The sequence below is a fragment of the Drosophila albomicans genome, chromosome 3 (genome assembly GCF_009650485.2).
Source record: "Drosophila albomicans strain 15112-1751.03 chromosome 3, ASM965048v2, whole genome shotgun sequence".
In the NCBI taxonomy this organism is placed as follows: Eukaryota; Metazoa; Arthropoda; class Insecta; order Diptera; family Drosophilidae; genus Drosophila; species Drosophila albomicans.
In genome coordinates, this window is record NC_047629.2 from 26,317,184 (window position 1) to 26,343,167 (window position 25,984).

The window sequence follows — 25,984 nt, forward strand, 5'->3', positions numbered from 1 at the left end:
AGCATTAAAAGTTCACAGTAAATTGATTTTGGATAGTTTTTACAATTTGGCAATGCATTTTCCGCTGATTTCCCGCTTTTAGAAGCTCAAGCTGACCAAAAGCAACGCTCAAGTTTTCATTTTCCTTTGACGCTGCTTTTGTTTTTCTTCTCGATTCGCTTCTGGTTTGGGGGTTTTCTCCCAACAACAACAACAACAGTTGTGAAGCATTTCCGGTCGAGTGCATCCTTCAGGCATTCATCGCATGCCAATTGCAAAGTGCATTTTAGTACTTGGAACTGATGCTGCCTCTGCCTCTGCCTCTGCCTCTCTGGCTGCCTGCAAAGTTAATCGATATTTTTCAAAGTGCAGTGTTGCACAACGTTCGCATGATGTATGGCTGGGGGGGGGGAGGGGGAGAGGTAAAGGAAAATAAAGTTAGCACATCAAGAAGCGAGCAAAGTTTACCAAGTGGCGGCAACAGCTGCCCCAGCGAAAACTTCTCAAGCCAACTAACAAAGTGAGGTCTCACTGTATATGAACAAAAAAAATATACAAGTTAGCAGCACAAAGTTGCGGTCAGATGTGCTTCAAAGATATCCTCGATAAGGTTGGGAAATCAGTAAGGAAAACTCTACAAAGCATGAGATTCTTGGAAATATTCCGACTATTTTTATTAAGGAATTAGAAATGGATTTACGGTCTTTTCAACATTTTCAAAATTTAAAATTTGGGATTGAATAAGGAAAGACATTCTAGATAATGTTATGATCTAGCAAAAAAAATCAACAACATTCGAGATTCTATGAAATATTTAGGCAATTTATTCAGCTGTATATTTTTGAAGATAGTTCTCATTAAAAAGGTAGATGACAAGGTAGATAGATATCCTAATTAAAAATATATGAAATAGTTGAGGGAAAATCAACAAAATATGAGATTTACTAGACTTATATAAAATTTACTAGACTATATTTATAAATATATTTCGAGTCGAAGGCCTCAGCAACCAACACTCTCTTCTCTGTTAATATATAGTTTTCAATACTACATTTATTATAATAAGTAAAATAAAATCAATATATTTAATGTGGGTTCAATTATACTGTTTTCAAAGGTGTTGAGAGGTTTAAGTAGATTAGAATTATTTTTATTATTATTATTTATTTATTGTAGCTTAGCATTAATTCTATAAGTCAATATACAGCCAGAGCCAGAAGCCTCAGTTCCTTCAGGCTAGTGTTCGATATTTATTAATACACTTCATCACTTACATCATAAAGCAATTTTATTTATTAATTAATTTTTTATTGAAAATGTAAACCACTTTTAACTGAATGTTAGTTCTTTGCTGTATGGTGTTTTTTTTTTTTTTTTTTTTTTTTTTTTTTATAATAACTGCACTACTTTGCTTTATTAGAAGCATTTTAAGAATATTTAATATTCGGAGTGTTTCGTAGTTAGCAAATTTTTAATATACCAACTTGTAATGTCAACTGCAATGTGAAACTCTTATTTTTTGCTGTTTAGAATCCTCAATTGCACCCATTTACCCCATTGATTGCGGTTTACGGGGTATGCAAATCGCGAAACCAAATCAAATGATCGCCAACAGCAACAGCTTCAGCCAGAAAAAAAAAAACTAAAACGAGAGCGATATAAAAACAAAAGCCAATGGCTTTTGAAATGCCGCGTCGAGTTGAGTCGAAGTCTCAGAGCAAAATCGGTTTTGTCTGAGCTGACATGAATTGACATGAACGAGCCTGTTCTACTCTGCTCAGCTTTGCTCCGTCAGGTCGGTTCGCTTTGGGGTCGGATCTGGGGTTTCTAGAGAGGCCACAACTGTGTGTGCAGCATCAGCAGCAGCAGCCAGCGAGTCAGCTCCAACTATTGCAGCTGAGTAAGAAAATCAAGCAGTGTCATAGCCTAAAGGGGGGGCGTGGCTAGGTCGGGCGGGCGGTCGAGAGACGACAACGATTATGCGCCGGTTGTTTTTTTTTTTCTCTATAGCTTTTGTGTATACAATAGCGGGTTATCAAGTCCCAAACAGCGGACGCCCAGTGCGGGTGCATTGTGACCTCCCCCCTACCCTGGCCTCTATCACTGTCCCTCTCCTGCTTCCCCCTTTCTCGCGGCGTTAACCAGCTAACGGTAGCGTCCAGTGTCGTGGTTAGGTGGAGGGAGGGAAGATGAGGCGCTTATCACAAGGCCTATTGAGCTGTGTTTGTATGTGTGTTTGTGGAATGGAAATGGAACTGAAACTGAAATTGTTCGCCCCGTTTGTTCGAGCGCCCTTCAGCTTGTGTTGTGTGTACACAGAGAGAAATATGTGAATGCGTTTTATAAACATTTAAAAACTACATGATGAGAATAAAAAACTTGATGGAAATGCAGTTCTCACAATATTGAAAATCTACATGTAAATATAGAGTTTACAATGTAAATAATTTAAATTATTTTTATTTGTTTAATTAAAAAATAATTTTATACTGAGAAATTTTAAATAATTGTATAATGCGAAACTTTATATCAAATCCTGTCTTTCTCATTTTCACTTTTTACATTATGCTTTTACATTGTTTTCTATAAGTTTTATTTTATTTTCTTTATCTTTCTAAAAATAAAATAAATAAAAAAGATCAAATTGTTCTTTATTTATTTTTGTATTTATTAATTTAGGTCCACTTATGTAAACAAATGAATAAATCAAATTTTGACCGTAACCTAACCTAACCTTTTCTCTTAAAAATATTTTAATATTTTTTAAAAAATATATATTATATTATGAGAAACTTTAAATCAAATCCTAGACTTTTCCATATATATTAAATACTTTATTATATTTCGAGAAATTTTAAATCAAATCCTAGATTTTTTTTTGCTTTATGCTTTTCTCTGAAAATTTTTGTATATTATGTTTTCATATTGTTTTCATTAAGTTATATTTATCTTTTTAAATAAAAAAGATCAAATTGCTCTTTACTTTTTGTTGTATTCATTAATTCAGGCCCACTTATAATAAAAAAATGAATAAATCAAATATTGGCCCAACAAAATGCAAACTTCTTATTTTAGCAACAGAAACTTTTAATTGAAATATATATGCTGTTGCTTTTTCTCAGTGTATGCAGTAGTTGAGCTGAGGGCGGCTTACACTTCAGCACACTTACACTCACATACACACACACACACACTTGCATATATAAACCCGCACACTTACACTTGCTCTCTCGCCCAGCTTATACAGATAGCGTAATCAGGGTATTTCCGAGGCTGTGATTTTTATATTTTTCAATTTGTTTTTTTCTTTATTTATTTTGTGTGTGTGTGTGTGTGTGTGTGTTGCCTTCGCGTTTGGTTTTTATTTTTCTTTTCATTTGAGTTTTTCTTACTTTTCCTTTGCATTCATTTGCACAGCAAACGGCGGCTACTTCTTAATTTCTTTTTAGTGCTTAAATGAGTTGCTTGGGGGTTGATGCGACGCCATCCCCCATGGCACCAGCCACCCTCCACCCCTGCCTTGGGTCATCATGGCCAGCGGATGAGGAGGCAAGAGTGGCAGGCAAATTTATTTAAGAAAATCACAAGAAATGTAAAACAACTGGGCAGCATTTTTCTTTTATTTGTTTTTTATTTTTTTTTTTCTGCCTTCCTTTGGCCAACCCTGCCTACCCAAGAAGCCCCCTTTCTCCTGCCCCTTGTCTCACAACCTCTTGGTATGCGTAGTGTTTTTAAGGGTAGGTTTTCTTAATATTTTTTTTGTGTAGCTGGTTGTTGTTGCTGTAAAGGTTTTTTTCTTCGTTAGTTTCTTTGCTTCGGTTTTGCCTTTAATCGATCGACTTTGTTTTTTTTTTTTTTTTTTTTTTTTGGGAGGTGGGCGGAGGTGACGCAGTAGCTGGTAGCTGAAGGATGGGGGGCAGGACATGCGTCCAGCAACATCAATCACAGTTGCTCAAATGCTGTGAGGTGGCAGGCAGAGGCAGCTCAGCTTCAAAAGCGACAACGCACACACACACACACACGTACATATTGATAGACAAACACCCGCTCACACACACACACTTGAGCAACATTCTTGAAGTTTTGTAAACTTGCTGGGATTTATTCAATAGCATTTGGGTTTATCATGAGAGCATCTCTTCAATGAGTTGAGTTTACCCGCTACAGATTTTTCTTCTTTTTTTTTGTTTTTTGCTGTCCGAGATCTAATCATGTAAAGTTTTTCAATTCGACGAGTTTTCCACGATTCCACGAGCCCTGAACTTAAAGTCTTCTTTCTTTTGTGTGGAATTTGTGTTTAAGCTGCTGCTAATTGGTTTAATCAATAGCAGCTCATAGATAGTTTACAATAAGAGGTTTATTTTAATTTTGTGCAATTTCTTAAAGGCGAAAGTTGCTTATCTTTATATTTGGTTGTACTTTTATTTAATCTAATTTATAAATTATGACTTCTGGAGTTCATGTTTTTCAATAACTTTCGACAGATAGTTTATAATGAGTGATTTATTTTTATTTCGCGACATTTTGAGTTTTTTTGTAACTTGTTAAAGCCCAAAGTTTCTTATCTATATATTTGGCTGTACCTTTATTTAATTTAATTTGAAATATACGACTTGTAATAAAAATGTTTTCCATTTAAATTTATCTATTATTAAGATTATTATTGTTAAGACATATTTCTATTTTGTGATAGTTAATTAAAATAAATATATACATTTTTCAGAATATATAAACCAAATTTAAATAAATTGTAAATTTTGGGATATTTAAGCTTACCAAATCTATTGCTATAGCTTGCAACAGTTAAAGATATAGAAAACGAAGAGCTTTTAAGAAATAGATTGAGTATTAATATAAAATATCAATAATATTTGGTTGCCCGACCAAAAAGAATTGCAAAAATTTACAGTGATTGTAAAAACTTGAAAACATATTTTAAAAGTTTGTAATCTCAAAATATTTTTAAATGTTTTTACTATCATTGTACAATCTTGCAATTTGTTTTAATTTAAAATCTGTTTTAACTCTCATATGAGCTCTACTTAAATACTGATTTGTCGCAAAAAACCATCTATAGTTATGCTTTGGAAGTGGAGCTGGAGACTGTAAACTTTCTCCAAACAATATTTGGCAACAAATATTGGAAATATCAAGAAAAACACACAGTTGCAGCGAAGCACACACAGCTGACATATAGTTGAGAGTTGACAAAACTATAGTTAGTTGGGAACAGTTTTGTGGGTCTCTGGTCTGGTCTGAACTGAACTGAACTGGTTTGGTTTGCCTTAAACAAGACAACGGCTAGCCAGAGGAAGGCAGGCAATTGAGGGGGCAGACATTGGGGGCAGCTGCGCTAAATGAAGCAAGGCGAAAATGGGGCGCAAACCTTTTTTTTCTTTGCTCTCTGCACAAACAGACTTACATATTTGTTATATACATATACTTCAGGCACAGGCTATATACATTTTTAGGGAGCTGAGAACAACACAAATGTAATCTATATCTTTTCTTTTTTTTTTTGTTTTTTTTGCTGTGCCAAGGCAACAACAACATTTTAAATGAGGCAACAAAGAAAAAAAAGTAGAAAAAATAGAAAGAAATTTTCACGAAATCATTGGGAGTGCCTCCATTGGGAGGATGAGACAGGGGCGACGTCTACCGAGGAGTGCCCGAGGTATGAGATTAGTTGAGAAATAAAAATCCACCCAAAAAGCCAAAGCGCCACCCAAAAGCCAAATCGACGACTACGAATACCAAAAAAAAAAAAAAAAACTGCTGATGAGTTGAAACGTACCAAAAAATACCAGAAAAAACCCCGAAAAAAACGCCGAGAAAAAAAGAAAAGAATCGGTTATTTAGTAGTTGTGTGTGGGCGTTGGGCGCATTTTTCTCGCTCTGTTTAAAATTTCCCTCTCCTAGCACCACCCACTTCACCACCTACTCACTCCCCACTCACTGCCACCTCCTTCACCTTCACCCCTTTTTTTTTACCGTTTTGCCCTGCGCTGTTGTAGAGAAATTAAAAGGACGGATTTTTTTTCTCGTCCATTTGGCGCTTCGTTTGCTCCTTTTTGGCTCCAAAGCTGCTGACTTTTTATGTAATTATATAGCATTGTGTGCAATGCGGGCGGGCGGGGAGGATTGAGAGGATCTTTGGAGTGTAGACACTCATCAATACAGCAATACGAACGAACGTCGTCTATGCTTTAGGATGCAGATAACTGAGGTGTAGGGCTTATACCCCGAGGGTAAGGTTAACAATAGTTAAAACTTAAGCGATTTTCATCCAATTACAACTGAAATATTGTATGGAAAGTAAGTGCATTAAGATGCGTTGGCGTTTTCTCACAAAAACGTTTAAGGTCGAATTCACAAAGCATAATTAACGAAAATTAAGCGTGAATAAGCATAAAGAATTTTATTTGCTGAGCAGAAATCAAAGAAGCAAACGGAGTGGCTGAAGTTGCTGTAAATTGATTTTACATTATCATACTGGAAAAGGCAAAAGATTAAGGAAGCGTCACAGAATGAAGCGGGAAAAATTAAAGATTTTCAAGAGTTTTAGTATGAATTTGAGATGGGATAAATAAGTCTTAAGTTAAGCGGGAGAAAGTAAAGATTCTAAATAATTTTAGTATGCATTTGAGATGGGACAAATAAGAGTTACGTTAAGAGTTGAGGACACCAAAAAGTTGATCCCGGATTTAACATATTTTTATAATTTTCAACGAAACCAAACTTTATGATGTAAAGTTGGAAACTTTTTCTCCTTGTATATAATATGTATATGTATTATATGTATGTAATTATCTATATTACTAATCGGTATGATATATCTGGCAGTTTTTCTACATGTTTTGTTCCTAATGTTGTATAACATTTTTACATAATCCTAGAAACTTCTTATGCAAAAATCAAGGTCTACTAATGAGTAACTCTAAGTCGAGCAAACTTAATTGCAGTTTTCTAAAATTGTGATTTTTGTTGTAGAATTACGTTATTTTTTTTCTGTACTTATACCTTTGGGCAGTTTGTGCCTAGCAACGTTTGTGTTTTGTGTCCCAAAGTTTTAAGCCCTTCTTTGTGGGCACTTTTGCAATGGACAACAACCTTTTTCGCTGTTGTGTTGTGTGTAAACAGCGGCTTCATTTGCATCGCCAAATTGTGCGCAGGAATTAATTTGGACGAAAAAAAAATATTTACTATAAATTAATTAAAAATTTTTAAGGCATCAGCTCTCTGTCTCCCCCTATAACTAGGCAATGGAAAAATTATGAAAACGAAAGCGAATCACAAGGCAACGGCAACAGCGACGGCGACGAAGTCGACCTACAGCAATAAAAATAGCTGTAAAAAGATGAGCGTATCGTGGGTGAATGGAAGGGGGGGAAACGAAAATAAAAGACAAGAAAACAAAAGCAAAAGAAACAAAAATCAAAGATAGAGCAGCCAGCCAGACGTAACGTAACCTTAACGTAGCCATAGCGTAACGTAATATAAAAGTAAAGTAAAGCGAAAGACGCGAAAAACTCGCTCATGTGACCGAGCGACCGAGTAATAAAATAGCAAAAACAGCGACTGAGACGGAAACTGCGACGCCAACTGCGACAGCAGCTGAGGCAGTCGCAGCAGACGCGTCGTCGTCGACGTTGACGTCGCGCAATGTAAATAAACGTAAAAGCAGAGTTCAAAAAGCGAACGAGGCGCAAAACGAAATACACATAACATAACACATATAATAATAATAAAAATGCCGGCCGCTTTAGCGGCTGATTTTCAGAGGCGCACACAAACGAACACACACACACACACGCATACACAACCACATACTCGACTCGAAATTTTTGCCATTTTTGCTTTGGTTATCCTATCGCGCCTTCTTACTATTTTCGTCAGTCAGCTGCTTGCTCTTCGTTCTCATATGTTTCTCACTTACTCTGCTGCTCGTGCTTATGCTGTGCTGTGTGCGTGTGTTAGTATGTGTGTTGAGTATTTTGATAATTCAAACTTCCTCAATGTGCAGCAGCTGCGACGGTGACGGCAGCAGCAGCGGCGACAGCGACGTCTTCTTTTATTTGCTGCTTTTCCTTACCTACGCGACGACGTTTTATGGTGCAGCTTTCTAGTTGTTCTTGTTCTTGCTCTCATTCTTCTCGCTGTTGTTGTCGTGTTTGTTGCTGTTGTTGTTGTTTTTGCTGGTACGTTTTGGTTGCTTCTTTAAGTTTTTCATTTCATTTCATTCATCGTAAGCGCCTTCTTTTATTACTCTACAAAACTTAACACAAAAAAAAAAAAAAAAACATTCTCAAGTTCAAACGTGACGTTTCTTTTTTGTTGCAACAGTTTAGCAGCTCTTTAAGCTCTTTTGAAAGGGGGCGCTAAGAAACTGAAAGGAATAATGTTAAATCATTTCAACACATTTGCTATCTATTTTTTGTGGGAGTTTCTTGCACAATATTGCAAGCAACGAGCTTCTTAAGAATTAGCTTCGTTTCTTGAGACTTTTGATAATTTTTAAATTTTAAATTAAAATAAATCATCTTTAAGATACTTTGCTGCTTCTAAAAAACATTTTATTGTGTGTGCTATTGTTGATTTTGCGTTGTTAGTTGAGATTTACTTCGATCTTTAAATTATAAATTAACTAAAATTCACTATGGTACTTTTCTTCATTCATTAGATTATTCTTCAAATTCATTAGATCTTTCTTTGACTGTTATTTTATATTTAAATTTATATTCCCCTCGATAAGATACAGTAGCTTTATAAATACAAAGACATTTAATAATAATTTGTTGTTTTCCTCTTTGACACTAAATTCTTTAAGTTTTCTAAAGTCCTTAAAATCCGTCAATGTCTTCTTTGTTGTGGAAATGTTGAGTTCATGCTTGTAATGCAATTTCATATATTGTCTAGTTTAAAAACTTGGAGACCATTCAGAGTTCTGTTTATTAGGAGTTTTAAAAGCTTTTAGATTTAATCAGATGCATTGCAAAACTTTGTGCTCATTCACCGAATTTGTTGTATTTAGTAAATTGCTGCTTTATCCTGGTTATCCTGGCATAGGGCGGAGGGAAAGTGAGGAGCTGCAGCTGCAGTTAAATTAAAAATATGTGGTCTACTTTTAGGTGGCGAGCAGAGCAGACTAGCTTGAAGGATATTATTGGTAGAGCTAAAGCGCAAACACAAAGCAAATTTTTGAAGAATTTTTAATTAAAATGCAAGCGGCAGCAAACACCAGTCTCAGTGGCAGCGACGTCAACGTCAGCTCTGTATTTGTAATTGTGTAAACAGCACACACACACAGAAAAATAGAAAACCAGAAAAAAAATAAACGAAAGAAAAAAAAATAGATGAGCGCAAAAGCAACGGCGACAAATGTTGCGGTTTTTGTAAAGCTGAGCGCGAACGCGCGTAAAAGCAGTTAGTAAATTGCACACACACATACATACACACACAAACACGCATACATATGCAGAGCGGCGGACACCTGCATGCATATGCAAAAGGAGATTGGGCAGCCTTCTGATGGTCACGTAGCAGGAAGCTTCAACCCAAAGCCAAAGTCCACAATGTCTGAGCTTTGTTTTCGTTTTTTTTTTTTGCTTTGCGAAGAAAGAGTCAGAGCAATGTGCACCAGCTGTGTTACAGCAGAGAGTGATAGAGCGAGAGACAGATAGAGAGAGTGCGAGAGCTTTGTGTGCGTGGTCTACGCTTCGCCATTTAACCTAAACATCATTCACAAACATGGGACGTCTGCCAAGAGCTCTGTTTCTGTTTCTGTTGCTGTTGCTGCTTTTTCTACTATTTCCACTACTTCTGCTACTTCTACTACTTTTACTACATCTACTACTTCCACTTCCACTTGCCCGCCGTCTTCTTTTTCTATGCTTGGCAACAACGCCCAATTGCTCAAATGGCTGCAGCTGCGCTTCGGTTGTGTGTGACTCGACTCCTAACTGTGATACTCTTGAGCCCGCACACACACACACATAGAAAGAGCTGCGTCTCTGACGTTTCATTTCCGTAACTCAAACGTTGCTCAGTTGTTGCCATTGTTGTTGTTTTTGTTGTCGTTGCTGCTGTTGCACTGTGGAGACACTTTATAGCCGGAGAATCTTCATTTACTTCCGTGCCCAGCCAATTTTTTTTTCTGTAGCTGCAGCATTCATGATGTTACTTGGTTGCGTATACGCCCCGTAGAACAACTGCCTTGTTTCTAGAATTTTATTCATATGCTCTAACTCAAAGAGAGCAACTGCTAAAAATAGCTATGAAAATACTATTTAAATTAACGTATTACAAAATTTATTATTCAAATATAATATTTTAAGTATAACTCTTTAGAGTACAAAAATGTAATTTTTAAATTTTCTGTGAAAAGATTAAAAAGCTCCTAACATGATTTTTTTAATTTATTATTTATTTAAAAAAAGTGAACCGGGGTGCATTCAATTTTTAAATCGTATTCTTAACTTTACAACTTTGTATTAATCTCTTTTTTTTAACCAAATTCTAACACATTCTTATTTTTCTACATAAAAATCCATAGAACTAAATGCTAATTTGAATACTACTTTATACCAATATTTTTGCTGTTTATACTAAGATTACAGCTATTTATTTATTTTATTTTTTTTTAAATACTTATTTGCTATTGAAATAATTTTACTTTAAATATTTTTGCATTTGTTTTCTCCTAAGTTTGTAGATTATAGATTCCTTGATATACATTTTTCAACTACTTCTATATAAATAAATTAACGATATTAAATTCAAAAATATTTGCTAATGTAATTATGAAGGTTTTAGCTATTGTTACCATTAAATTTACTACATTAAAGATCATATTTAATAGATTAAAAATTTAGTCTGAAAAGTTACATTATAAAAACTGTTTTGGCTTTCACCAAGAATAGATTTGAATAAAGCTGCAGATAAAAAACAAAAGCGCTCAGTAAATAGAGCAATGATCGGAATATTTATTCAACGGTTCGCTTTTACTCAAAAGAAAAGTGTAATCCGTTAAAGTTGTAGTCCGAAAGGAAAGTACGGCTTTAGAAGTATGCTAAAAGCTAAACTATCCACTTATTTTGTATTTGTATTTTTCTCTTTTTGCCAAGCTATTGTGTTGCTAAGGCCGGAATAGCAGCATCATTATGATCAAAATCATCATGATACAGTCAGAGAGACAGCAGTTGATGTCTCCAGTGTGTATGTGTGTGTGTGGGATATGTCTAGGAGATATAGAAGGTGCACTGGATGCGCCCAGCTGACAATCAATGTTTGGTTTAGCTGCACAACAGCAACAAAACAACAAAAAAATTGAGAAAAACTCTGAGCAAGACAAAACATCGAGTGGCTATAGCAAAAAAATAGAAGAAAAATGAAAGAAGCAGGTGGGTGAAGGAGAAGGAGGAGGGATGAGGAGTAGATGGAGGTGGAGGTGGAGGGAGGAATAGTGAAACAAAACACAACGACAGGGAAAGAATGATAGAAAAAAAATGAAATTAATTTCTTTTGTGTGTTTGGTGGGGCAACGACGACGTTATTTAGTTGCCGAGCAACCCGCAGCAGAGGCAACATTGGCAGCATGCGGCATGAGGCAAGCGGCATGCGGCATGCGGCAGCCAACTCCAATGTTCATTTCCGGCAGTCAAAGCTGCGTCCTGTGTGCGTCATACCGAATGGCTGCCAGGCTTGCAACATCGTTGCTCAGGTGGCAGCTGGGAGTCTGAGTTAGTTGGCATCTTGCGATGCCGTTGCCGTCACTGCTGCCGCCTCCCCTGTGGCACAAAACTCCATACCACTCTCCATTCTCCACTCTGCCTGCTGCACTGCGCTGTCTTTTGCCACTCCACTCTCTCGACTCGCTTTTTTTCGCAGCATTCTTCTTGGCGTTTGTTCATTTGCCCGCAACTGTATCCATGGCATGCAGGAGGCGTGGCAACTATATAAAGCCGCCCGCAACCCAACACTCGTACCCTCTTTAGACCATTTTTTTTTTTGCGCTGCCTGCCCAATCCCCCATTTTGCTGCTATGCTAATGAAGCCTCTTCTTTTGGCTCATGCTTTCAATGGGGCAACACACTGGACGACGACGTCTCTGCTCTCTACTCGCTTCTCTATGCTGGCCTAAGCTCATGCCATTTGGTTCACTGTTAATCCCTGCCACTAAAGACCAAGAACGAACTTAGAAGGAAGGGGTAGAAAACATACTCCTGAGTTACTCTTCTGCGCAGGCTCACAACTCACAACTGTAGCTGGCTATATATATAGTCTGGATTCAGGACTCGAAACTGAAGCTTTAGGAGCAGCTCCTCAACCTTATCCTTTGCCTGCAATCCGCACGCCTTGTTGCGGTATTAGTTTGCTTTACGTGATTTCGTTGCATTCGTTTTTTCTTCCTTTTTTTTTGTGCTTTTTCTCTCTTGCATTTTCACATTTTCTTTGGGGGCCAGCGTTTGGTGCTCTGTGGCAAAACCCCATAGATTTAATTACAGTTTTCCTCTCGCAGATAATCGAATTTTTTTTCATTTCTTTCTATTCATTTGGTTTTTTTTTTTTTTTTTTGGACTTGCCACGTCCGCGTCCTGTGTGCTGTGTGTTGTATGCAACTTCCTTTTAATCTGCATGTCGATTTCCTTTGCACAGATTCCATCTCTTCGCATTTTTTTTGCTCCTTTCTCTGTCTTCTTCTTTTCTTTTTTTTTGACCAAGTTTGCACATAAATTTCAGTTCAGTTGTAATTAAAAATTGCTTTTGAGGCGAGTCGAGGCTGCGTTTCTTACTCAAAATTAGTTTCCATCTTCTTCATCTGCTGCTGCTGCTTCAGTTTTTTCTTCTTCGACATTTTCTGTATTTAATCCACAAGTTTCTGATGAACCAAACGTTCCAGATCATGCCTTTGATGTGTCCCATGTAATTTTTTATTGAACCCCTTTGTTTATTGATTGTGATTGAAAATTGCTAAAGAAAATTGTAAATTAAGTGGGAGGTCGACAATATTTGATTTGCAAAGTTGGGAAGATAAATGAAACGCATCAAAGGAATCCATTTTTATAGGAGAAACCTTGGTTACCATTTGCAGGATTTTGAATTTAATCAACTTTAGATTGTTCAACAAAACTAGTGATAAAGAATGTGAAGAAATCCTTGAAACTATTTTCAAACGTCTTCAAAAAGACATTATTCATGATTCAAATTCCTCATTGTTCAGCAAAAAGTATATTAATAAATAATATTGCCATCTAAATATATACATAGTATATAACATTTTAATCTGAAAATAATAGAATTCAGTTTAAAAATCGAGCACAATTGCTTGCAGATTTCTTTACGAAATTTGCAATTTTATCACGTTTTAAAAAGAAACTCGTTGCAGCAAATAGTTCTTAAGCTCAAAATTGTTGTATATAGAAATTTTAAGTGATTTTCCATTGCACATTTTAGCATAAACCTTTTACTAATGACCTCAATTCACATTTGCTCTCTTTCTATCTTTCTCTTTCAGGTAAGCAAAAGTCGTGACAATGTAAAACGCCCAAAAAATGAACAAAAAACTGAGCCAAGAGCGAACCAAAATCACAAAAACAAAAATTGCAGCAGTGCAAGAAAGTAAAATCGTAAGTTTCACTGCGATGCCCACAGATTGTATCAATATAAAAGTATATACCATATAGTACATATATATATATATATATATATATATATACAGTGGGGAGCAAAATTGAGTACATGTTTGCATATTTCACATTTCGGAGCGAATGATAAAGAAAACAGTAAAGCAAATGGAAAAAAAGTTTATTCTCTTTATTCAATATGTAATTGACTATACATTAACGAGAAAAGATCAACGAAGAAGTGCACAAAGAAGAAAAGAAAACTTGAAAACAAAAACAACTCGTATGTACTCATTTATGCACCTTTGACATTTTAAACTTCTTATCTGCAAAAGAATCAAAAATTTACCGTTAATTGTCATCTTATTGCTTTTGCTTTGTTTTTTAGACTTATTGTAATGTGCTTATTATGATTTAAAGTGTCAACGTGGTTACATTGAAAGTGAAGAGCAATTTTTATTATTATTTCAAAATTATGCGTAAATTGAGTCAGGACGTGGAAAATTCGATAATAGGTCTTACCGAGAAAGGATGTTCGTCCCGGATAATATCCAGTAAACTCGGAATAAGTCAGTCGGTGGTCATACGTGTCCAAAAAAGACGCAAAGTTTCGGTTGAATCCCCTCTCAGAGGCCGTCCTCGACTTTTAAACGATGCGGATGCTCGTCATATTATGGCTAATATGAGAAAGGACAAGTTCTTAACGCCTAAGGGGGCTTCTTTAGAGATAAATAAAGATGTAAGTCGATGGACAGCTCGAAGAGCACTTCAAAGAATTGGATATGTTGCAGCAGTAAAAAAAAATAAACCTGCGTTGTCGGCCAAAAATGTGAAGGCACGTTTATGTTTTGCCAGACAGCACCGAAATTGGACTATAGATGACTGGAAGCGGGTAATTTGGTCAGATGAAACAAAGTTTAATAGATTCCAATCAGATGGAAAACAATATTGCTGGCGCCGGCCCGGTGAAACAATCCAACGACACCACGTTAAGCAGACTGTAAAGCATGGTGGAGGCAATATAATGGTTTGGAGCTGTTTCAACTGGTGGAACATTGGACCAATGCACAAAATAGAAGGGATTATGAACAAAGAGCAATATCTAAGTATTTTGAGGAACCATCTTCCCGAATTTATTGATCGCAGTGCTTACAACGAAGCTGAAATCGTGTTTCAGCAGGATGGAGACCCGAAGCACACTGCAAAAGTCGTCCAAAAATGGCTAATGGACCAAAATTTTCAGTTGATGCAGTGGCCGGCTCAAAGCCCTGACCTAAACCCAATCGAAAATTTGTGGTCAATAGTCAAAAGACGATTGGGACAATATAATTCAGCTCCATCAAACCTCGCAAATTTATGGGAAAGGGTGCATGAGGAGTGGCGCCGTATACCCAAAGAAATTTTGGAAAACCTTGTGGAGAGTATGCCAGACCGTATTGAAAGCGTCATAAAAAATAAAGGTTTATGGACGAAATATTAATTTTTCACTAAAAATTCCATTTAACGATCTTGTTTGCAGATAAGAAGTTTAAAATGTCAAAGGTGCATAAATGAGTACATACGAGTTGTTTTTGTTTTCAAGTTTTCTTTTCTTCTTTGTGCACTTCTTCGTTGATCTTTTCTCGTTAATGTATAGTCAATTATATATTGAATAAAGAGAATAAACCTTTTTTCCATTTGCTTTACTGTTTTCTTTATCATTCGCTCCGAAATGTGAAATATGCAAACATGTACTCAATTTTGCTCCCCACTGTATATACATATATATTCCCACATACTTGCACATTTCGATGTGGATGTTGTCAATACAATTTTGAGAAATGCCCAGCAAAAAAATGCAAACTGAATCACAATGCAAAAATGTTGATCGGACTTGAATTTCGTGTCAATAATAAAATATCAGAATTTTGACATTTGGTCTAGTCGACGAGTAGGATACCCTGCAATTCAAAAAGAGAAACGAATTTGAGATGGCTTTGATAGTAACAAACTGAAAAGTTTGGTATTTTGATGATGATATTTGAATATTTTATTATAAATATGTAATTGGAAGAGATTTTACAAATGAACATGTTTAAAAAGAAAAAGAAAAAATACATCAAGATAATATAGTAAACAAAATATGAGGAATATAATATGCGATTCTTAAAAGGAAAAGTATTTACAAAAATTTTAGATCATAACTGGAAAAATTTTCAATTGTGAAAATTTTTGATCATAATTTCAATGAATTTTGAGCTGAATAACTCAAAAGATGAATTTACTTTTTACTACGAAATATTTTGAATGGTTATAATACTTCGAGAAATTGTTTTTTTTTATTGTTACTAAAACTTTGTTCAATTGGAGTTTAATATAAAATGTTTCTTTATGAATACATATTTATTAGCGTACTGTGTCTACCCTTTGTTATAGTTGTCACGTTTCTAGGGTATTTTAAATAGGGAGCGCAACAAAAACGCGAAAAAACGAAAGCAGTTGACTGAGTGATGCCGCCGATCAGAGTTTTGAGTTGAATTGGTTCGAGCTTCTCCTCCGCCCCTCTCCGCTGTACCCCTTCGGATGTGCGGCCTCCTGTTCGACTGGGCAACGAAACACTCCCTATAGGAATACAATATATAAAGATTACCTGTTGGCAGGCATTCACTGTGCTCACTGTTCTCTCTGGGACTGGGCAATGGGCGTGCCGTTGCCATTGCCATTGCTGTTGTTGTTGTTGTTGCCCTGCTTTGGTTACGTGCCCCTTTGGCCACTTGCCACTTGCCTCATTTTATTGTTCGATATAATACTCGGGTATTTTGTGCGCCTCGCTCAGGTGAGCTGATCTTAATTTTATTTTCGTTTTTTGTTGTTGTTCTGTTTGGGTTTGCACGATTGTCGTTTCGTTTAGGGGGAGAACGGATCGTCGTCGTCGTCGTCATCGTTTGGTCAGTTTTGGCCAGTTTCCTGGAACTCACTGAGCCAATCGATTCCGTTTGCTGCAGTTGTTGTTCTTGTTGTTGTCTCAGCTCCTGAACACATGTATTACTTCGTGTACTTTTCGTGTGTTCTCTTTCTCTGTGCCAGTATTTGCATTTGACTACCAAAAAAAAAAAATAAAACTAAATAAAAATGAAAAGAAACCAAAAAGCTCCAACAACTGCTGACTGATTTTGCGGTGTTAGAGATGAGCGTCATGTGAGTCGATATATCGATAGATTTGATTTATCAATTTTAAATATAGGAACTAAAAGCAATTATAAATGAAAATATAGTTGTGCAGATGGAGGTATATATGATTTGTTAACTTTGGGAATTTCGGCTGTATTTATTTGAAACTATAATTAAATTCATTTGATAGATATTTAATAGAACTTAGTTTATTGAGTCTAATATTGATATAATTTTATTACAAAATCTTTCGGATTAGTATTCTTGTTAAGAAACTTTTTCTAGAATTCAAAAATTCAACAATTAAAATATATTAACATTTAAAAATATTTTTTGGGTACAAATCTTTCGTTTTAGATTTCTTCTTAAGGACCTAGAATTCAAAATTTAAATATAATATATAGTAAAAAGCTTCCACATAAAACAGAACCATTTATAAATTACTATCGAATGGGTTTAATCAAGAACATTATCGAATATATTGATAACTATTGATATGTACCTTACTTAAGGAGGTTTTCCATATTAAAAATTTGAGGGTACACTATTTTATGGTATCGTTAAGTGAACCTTATAGCCTGGCTTTATAAAAACGCCACATGTTTAGCTTAAAATATACATAGATGATTTTTCAACAAGACCTTTTGATTTTGCCGATTATTCCTAAGGTTTTGCTCGTGTCACGCTGTCATCACTAGCGAATGGCAGTCTTGCAACAACGACAAGAAAACCAAACAGTTTACACGATGTGCTAATTGAGTTAGTACTCTCGCCGTGCAGCAATGTATGGCTGAATAAAATACAAAAATAAAAAAAAAATAAGAATAAAGAACAACAATAACAGCAACAATCATGACTCGTGAGTGGCGAAAAATGTCGAAAGACTCGTGAGTTTTGTAGCTCAGCTGAGCTGAAGCTCAGGCGGTGTTGTGGCGTGTGTTGACGGCAACATTTTGTGTCTACTTAGCAACTTTGTGAAAATGAACACCCAACACCCATGTAAAGACCGCTGCTCTTTCCCCTCTGCTAGCTTTCCCCTCGGTGTAGTATTTATTGTTAAATGGGCTTAGGGCTGCTGCACACTAAACGATAAACTCTTGATAGTTGTTGTTGCTTATGCAGTTGCATGTTGTTGTGCTCAATTCCGCATATGGCATCGAAAACCGATAATTACCAAAGCCAGTCGAACACTCACACATAATCTGCTGGTATCTGTATCTGTATCTGTGAGTGTGTGCATTAGAGCTCTACCTGCAGCGGAAGCCTCATAAGAGACAACAGCAACAACACCTAAACGATGACTGCTCAACTTGCAACGTCAATGTTGCTGTTGTAGTTCCATCGGCAACAAATTACTCACGCGCAAAAATTGTTGCCTTGTTTTTTTCCACATATAATTTCACTCGACGTATGTATGTCTGTTTCTCTCTGCATATTGTATATATATGACGTATGCTTTCTTGTTGTCTGTTGCTTATGGCAAATGCCTGGATATATCTATAAGCATATACAGATATGTGCACATTTATATATGTTTCGTTTGTGTGCTTGTTGTGCATTTGCCCCCATATGCATAAAACCTTTATTTTACCTGTGCATGAGCATTGGGGTGACTCAATTCGATCATAGAACAATTAAAACTTGATGAAAATTGAAGTTCATTAAAAATCTGATCACATCAAAAACACCAACAAAAGGTTTTCCTATACAAATACTTCGAAATGTATTATATATTTAAAAAAAATAAAATCAAAACATGTACAGCAACAGAGCGACCAGAGCTATTAAATATTAAAATGCAACGAAAAGATGCAATAATCAATTACATTTTCTAAAAAAAAAGAACAAAACATTAGCTCATTTTGTTATTTTTTAATGAAAGATATAAACATGAAGAAGGTATTCATTTTAATACAGCATACAAAATTATTCCAATTCACATTTTTTTTATGTTGTTTAGTGTAAATTTACAATAAATTATAAATATTACAAAAGTTGCTATGTTTTAAAATTCTTAAAAATTTCAAACTATAAGTAAATACCAGTTTATTTACATTTAAATAAATTTTATTTACGTTTCCCATATTTAAATACCTTTCTACACTTCTTATACACTTTCTTAGTTTTCCAACTGCATTTATTTATCTTTTTATTATCACACCATTCCTTGGTGCAACACGATCTGCTAATCTTAGTATTTAGAGATTTGGTTTCAAGTAGTGAAGCACCCCAATGCTGATATCGGCTCTTTCTCCCTCTCTTCTGCTCTCTCTGAGAGAGTGTTGTGTGTATTTGTTGTTTAAGCCGCAAAAACGAAGTCAGCGTGTTGCGACGACGCCGCCGTCTCAGTCGCTGCCACCGGCATCGGCAACAACGCGGCACCGGCAACGACGATGACGATGACGCCGTCGACAACAACAACAACAACAAGAGCTGAGCCATCGGTCTACCTGTTCGCAAAGTTGGACACATTTTCTTTTTCTTCCATATCGTCGCTTACCTAAGGGACACACACATTCACACCCTACCTATGCTCACACACACACACACAAACACACAGCAAGACTTCGGCTCATGCATGTTTCTTCTCGCTCGCTCTCGCTCGCCGTCTGCGAAAGTCAAGCCAAGCTGAACGAACGGGCCACGCTAAGCTGCTGTTGCCGCTCCGCCGGCGGCGTTAACCAACGACGTCGACGTCGCCAGCGTAAACGTGTGTCGTCGTCGTTGTCGTTGCCGTTGAAAGTCTTCGTTGTCGGCCGACGAACAGAAACGATACGAAACGAAACGATACGAAAAAAAGAAATAAGTTGGGTTTTGGAATTTTTTTGCTCTTGCTCTTCTTTGGTTTTCAGTTCAGTTCGATTTTAATGCACAGTCGCAACGTACGTGTGTTGTACCTGTCTTCTGTCTTCTGTGTGCGCTGCCTCTTCTTCTTCTTCGTGTGCCTTCTTCCTCTTGCGTTCGTCGTTGCCTTCGTCTCGTAGTTTGTCGTCGCGGTCGCGCGAAAAATACCAAACACAAAAAAGTGCAAGCAAAAGCAAAATATACAACCACAACAACAGCAACAACAAGTGCAACAAAAGCAATAACAAAACAACACAATAAAAAGGGAAGAAGCAGCAATAGCAAATGCTAAAAGTGCGATCAAAAGAAAGTCAAAGAAAGTAAGTTGCGCTCGCTTTGCTTCTCCTTCTCCTTCTCGTTCTACTCGTTACGTTAAATTTTCGGCAAACAAATTTATTATTCTGCATGCTGAACTTTTTTTTGGATAACGTCTCTACACCTGCCTCCCTCCTCTCCTCATCGCTGCATGTTGGACAGTGCAGAGTGGAGACTTGGGCCGCCATATGGGTGAGAGTGAGAGCGCTAGAGTGCAGAGGGCGCCGCACTCTCGCTCAACACTTGTGACCCAACCGATCACCGGATGTGTCCGGCTAATATGAACGGCCATTTTGTTTTCTGCCTCTCATTAGCCACAGACAACATGTGTAAAGAGTGTGTGTCGCTCTCTCTCTCGCTCTCGCGCTTACGGCTGCCTCAATTATTGATTGATTAATTATTGCTGACGCGTATGCGTCGTCCGTTCGACCATTCGACCCTTTGCGCAAACCGGTTCATTGACGTTGACGTCGCTGTCGCAGTCGCAGTCTCTGTCGCTGTTGTCTGCGTGTGGCGCACTCTCTCTTTTTGTAGTAGCTCCCCCCTTGTCAGCCCCTTCTCTAACTATAATCCAATTGCTGTTTATTTCGCTGTGATCATCGATTACACGCACAGACAACACAACGCTGGCTTCCCTCTGCGTTGTCTGCCACTTGCATCTCGTTATGGCGCCTGCGCTTGCAGCCTCCTAAGCCACATTTCAATCAACAACAGCGTAACGGGGTTGCTCTCCCCTTTTAGCTCCCCCTTTTAGCTGCTGCTGCTGTTGCTGACTCTTCTGGTCATTTGCAATTAACACTTTTGCGTACGTGCCACAGGCGGTGGCAGCTTAATCAGCCAGCAGCCAGCAGCTGTGCCAACATAGTCAAAGCTTTCAGCTTGCAACTTGAGCAACAGTTAAAGCTGCTGCTGCTGCTGTTGTTGCAGCCGCCACACCACAAAGCTAATCAGCGTGCAACGACTTTCTCGTTATTTTTCTTTTTCTTTTCTTCTTTATATTTTTGCTTTACTTGCCTTGCTTATTTTTTTTCTGCTTCTGTAATTATTATTTTATAATCAACTTATTAGCGCTCTGTGTGTGTGTTGGCCCCAGCATCGATGCGTTGCACGACCAGCGTTGCGCCCCAAACAAACCGAAATTCAATTAAAAAATCTCTAGTGTGTGTTGCCTGCTTGTTTGTTTTATGTTCACATTCTATTTCTTATTGAGGTCTTGCCACCCCGATCTCTCTCCACATGCAACATGCCCCCAAAAACAAGGCACTTCTGTCATTAATTATTACAAGCTGGAAATTAGTCTTGAATTTAATAAAAAAAAAAAGAATTTCTCATATCAGACAAGCTTTTATTGGTTGCAATTGTTGTGAAATCTGTGTTTATCAAGCTAATAAACTTCTTGTTGAGCTAAATTAATAAAGATTTGCGAGTTTTTGTATTATAGTCATAGAAATTGTAGATGAATTAAGTTAACTTGAAAAATAAATCAAATATTTAGGATCATGCAGATCTGTTACCTAATTTGTTTAATTTTTAATATATGGAAGTGTTTTCAAAGTGCTTAACTTTTCTGAAACAAGGAAAATAAAGTTGTTTCTACTTATGTGTCTATAAACTATTGGGTAAAGTTGACTTTCCATTTGCGTGTCTATCCCAAATATTATCCTGTCTATCTATGGATTCTACAAATTTCACTATCGGTCATTATCATTATCTTTACAGCAGGTATTTGTTTATATATTCATGAGTTCTCTACCTTTTTAAGTGAGCAAAGCTTCATCCATCATTAAGATTTAGGACTATTTTTATTGATCTCTACTTATTTATTAGGTGTATTCTTACTCGATTCGATCATCGCTAAATGAATAGAAAACATATAATAGAATGCCTCCCTTTGCTTAACGACTTTATGCCATATTTCTCGCGCTATCGAATTTAGATTATCATTAAAAATCTCGCCACCTCTCTAAGCTTATCAGTGAACCAATCGGTTTGTAGTAAACCTGCTGATGATGAGCTTAGGCACATACCAAGGCAGGCACATCGGCACAATATATAGATACCCCCATTATATTTCAATAATTATTTTCGGTGTTTTGCCCCCCGAAGCCAACAATGAGCTCATCTTAAACCCGTCCTATCCCGACCCGTCTCGTTCCGTTCCGTTCCGTTCCGTCTCGTCCCGTCCCGAACCCGTATCGTATAGCAACAAAAACCCAAACCCAAACGAAAAGTTCATAATGTTTATGTAATCGTTTTACAAGCAAAAATAGATTGTATAAGTGTTTGACGAAATTCGTTTTTAAGGTTGCAAAATGTGCTGCAGAAAGATGGATATAGACGACATATAATTAACACTAATTAATCACATGAAAGCGTTTTACTCTTTTGCAAAGAAAAACAAAAACAAAACAACATCAGAAACTAAGCAAAATCAATTTGCAAAAGATAATTTTCAAAATTTGCCTAGTTTAAGGCCTTGAACTTGTGCGTTCAGAGTTCCTAAGATTTTTCACAATGATCATTAACTCGACGCGACTGGAAACTAGAATTTAATTCATTTCTTCATTTATTACAATGATGCTTTATAATTCTTGTATAGGCCCCCATAGCTCATTATATTCAATGGTGGCGCGGCAACAAACTCATTAGACCTTGAGAATTATATACAAACATACATCAATTTAATTTTTTCATTTTTTTTTTTGGTTTTGGTTTAGGCCGCAAATTATAGCGACACATTCGTTGTGCAAGTGCGTGGAATTAAGAAAACGAATAAAAATAATAGAAATAAAAATAGAAGTTGTATAAAGTGCGGCTCCCATGACAATTAACCGAAACCGAGACCGAAAAACCGAAAACCGAGCTACGTTCTATGTTCTAGGTAGAATCGTGTTGAGCGAGTACTTAGATCGAGGCGAGGTGAGGCACATTGACTTTTCAAGCCGCTTACCTTCCGCGTGTTTTGCTCTTGATTGCGATCGCTTTCCAAAAAAATGACTTTCAATTTTGTTTCTTTTATTTCTAGTTTGTCTTTTTTTTTGTTGTTCTTTGGTGGTTGTGCCACAGTTTTCGGCTTGTGGTTGCAACAGGTTGCGGCAGGTAGCTGTTAGCTGACAACCTGCTGCAATACCTTTTTTATTCCCATGTGAAATTACACTGCGCAACAGACTCGATTTCTCTAGAACTTTGGTTGCAATTAGAATAAACTGTTCGTTTCAACTATTCCTCAGCTTTCAAAAATTTTTTGACGTTATTTGCTAACGTTTTATATATTTGATTGTTTTGTGTTTAGCAGAAAAATAATTAATATAATTATAATATAATTAAATCTAGTAAATATATTTTGAATCATCCCTTTTTGTGATCCCTTAATTCAATTAAAGTTAAATTGGGATGTTGTATTTACCCGTTTTAAAAGTGGTTCTATTTATAATTTTACAGGTGGCTCTAAAATGTTCATCTCTTTTTTGAATTCCCAGTCGTAAATGTTTTATATGCTATGCGATGTTTTCAATTAAGCCCTTTCAGCAAATTCGCAGGCATAATTAATACCAAAAACAAATCAGACCAACATTCAATTTACATCTCCCCTTTATGTGTTCATTCGTAAATGTTACGCCTTCCTTCTCCCTTAAAGTCTTATGTTTTATTTTTTCCTCTATTTGCTATTTGTAAACGTATAGCTTAATTTTAAATTTAGAAGTCTTAAACTTAACATTTGTATAATTCTTACTTCTGCTTTGTGTTGCTATTCGTTAACGTTTCACTATCAGCATATGAAGCGATAAGCAACTCAATTTCACTGTTACACAGTGTACATCTTAGACTGCACCCGAGAGCATTAGAAGTCGGGGGCTATCTGAGAAGCGAACCTGTTTTACGGAGCCAAACACGTTTCGCTCTCTTCGGTCGGTCCTTGTTTCGGGTCTTAGATGTGGCGACGGCCACGCCTCCTGCAGTTTTCAAGGTTAATAATACACGCAGCCGACGCGCAATTTACGACGCAGAAAAGGTCAAGGTCTGGACTCGCCCTCTCTCTTTCTCTCTCCTGCTCGCTCTTGTTCTTCTGCTGACTCTTTCCCGCTCTCGATCCTATTTGAAGCTCACCTTTGTTGTTGCTTCATCTATTTTGTTGCTCCTTTTGCTGCGTCTGGAGTTTCGCTTGCATAATTTATGTTTGGAAATCTAGGTTACACACACACACATGTGTGTCTAGGCGCTGTTATCACACACGTCTTTGCCTCTCGCTCCCTCATCTTACATATTCCTGTTTCTCGCGTTTTTTCGTTGCTTCGTTTCCTTGACGTTTGGCGCATTTTCAAACGTTGCTTTTTGATTAAATTTTATGTTATTGCCGCCTGGGCACACTCACCTACATTTCTGCGTGTGTGTGTGTGGGAGCGAGAGGGGCAACAGCCGTCATGTAACTTAACGTATTCCTGTTGCTTGGCTTGAAACGAGTTTTTCCTACACTTGCTTTTCACATCTCCTTAGCGCAAGTGTGTTCCAGTCTTAGTGTGTGTGTGTGTTGCACATCAAACAGGTCGCGTTTTCTTTGCCATCGTCGACGTCGTCGTCATCATTTATCGTCGTTGTTTTTATTATTGTTGTTTTTCCTCTTCTACTTTTACTTATTTGCTGCTGCTTTGCTTTTGCCTTTTTGCTTTACTTTTATTTCGCCTGACTCTCCGGCCACTTTCCCAACGTCTTCGTCTCCCTGTCACCCCCCCCCCGCGTGTCACTCCCCCGCCTGCTTTGCTTTGCTTTGTTGTCTTTTATCTCTCTTTCAGTCTTGTGCTTTGCTTTGCTTTTGTCTCTCGCATATGTTTACCTTGCATACGTCCTTGAAGATTTGTCTTATTTTCGTTTTATATTTTGTTTATAGGTTTTTGTGTCTTGTGTCTGTGTGCTTGTTTTTTCTTCTTCTTTTCATTTTTATTTTTATTGTTTTGCTTTCTGCTCTCTCTCTCTCTCATACTCTCTTTACAGCTGCTTCCTCTTGCTCGATAGCATTGTCGCCCAGTTTTCAGTTTTTCTTGCTTGTTTTGTTCGTTCAGCTGGTTTGTTTTAAGTGGGTCGAAGCTCGATGCCTGGGCATCTCAGTCGTCTCCTTCTCTTCCTCTTTTTATTATGATTTGCCAGCGATGAGGGGAATTTATATTCATAGTTGAAATTCCTGTTGCAAGTTGTTGTGGCATGTTGCTGCAACGCTCCTTATAGGACTCCTAATTGGCATTTCCTGCATATTTTACATACTTTTAGTTCAAAGAAGTCTTTCTCTCCAACTAACTGGATGCGACGTTGCACTTTGGTTACCCAAAAATATGCAGAAATGCGTTGAGATTTCTTGTCCTGTTGAGGTTAGTTAAATTGAGCTTGAAAAAAGTTAGGTTAGGTTTGATAATAAATGTGGTTAGTTGAGGTTAAGTTAACTTTACTTGGAGAATGTTAGGTTAGGTTTGATTTAATTTTATTTTTTTTAATTGAAGTTTTTAGTATTAATTTTGTATTAATGTGTAGGGTTTAAATATATATATTATTTCTGTGAAAGGCACATCCAATTTCTCAATTTATGGTTCAAACTTCTTGTGTAGCTCGATCTTAAAAATCAAGAAATTGAAATTATATTAAAACTTGCTGTTTTTTAGAAAATTTATTCAACAGTTTGTACTACTAATTTTAAACCTAACTCAGTAAAGAATTTCTCTATTCTTTCTAAGTTAACTTTAAAATGTTTATAATGATGCAGCACTAACAAACAATAAATCGAAGGCCATCTTTTGTTAAATCTTGGTTTTAATTTTAATGACTAGAATACATTGTTGTAGCTGATTAATCGCAATCAAATACGCTTGTATTATTTAGCCCCACGATTTTCAATTCATTCTGCAAATTCTTTGGCTCAGCAGGCGGAACTCTTCTTCTTCATCCTCTGCCCCTCTCCCCGCCCCAAAGCTCCTCCCCCCTTTTGGCTATCGTTCGTATGCCGTAGAGAGCACTCGTGAGTTCAGTCACTCTATGCGCATGATTACTCAATTGTAGCTTAAAAGAATTAACAACAAATGCTATAAATA

The 25,984-nt window shown here is 36.8% G+C and overlaps 1 protein-coding gene and 1 long non-coding RNA gene across 4 annotated transcripts in view; one reads left to right on the forward strand and one right to left on the reverse strand.

Moving 5' to 3' along the window:
• Nucleotides 1-25,984, forward strand: part of LOC117572331 (alpha-protein kinase 1) — a 63,308-nt gene that overhangs the window by 14,291 nt on the left and 23,033 nt on the right. The gene's annotated exons all lie outside the window — the stretch shown is intronic.
• On the reverse strand, nucleotides 15,915-18,272 carry LOC127565641 (uncharacterized). The gene is made up of 3 exons (XR_007954972.1): nucleotides 18,112-18,272; nucleotides 16,258-16,680; nucleotides 15,915-16,202 (listed from the first exon to the last, which is right to left on the reverse strand). It is a non-coding gene; the product is annotated as an uncharacterized LOC127565641 (long non-coding RNA).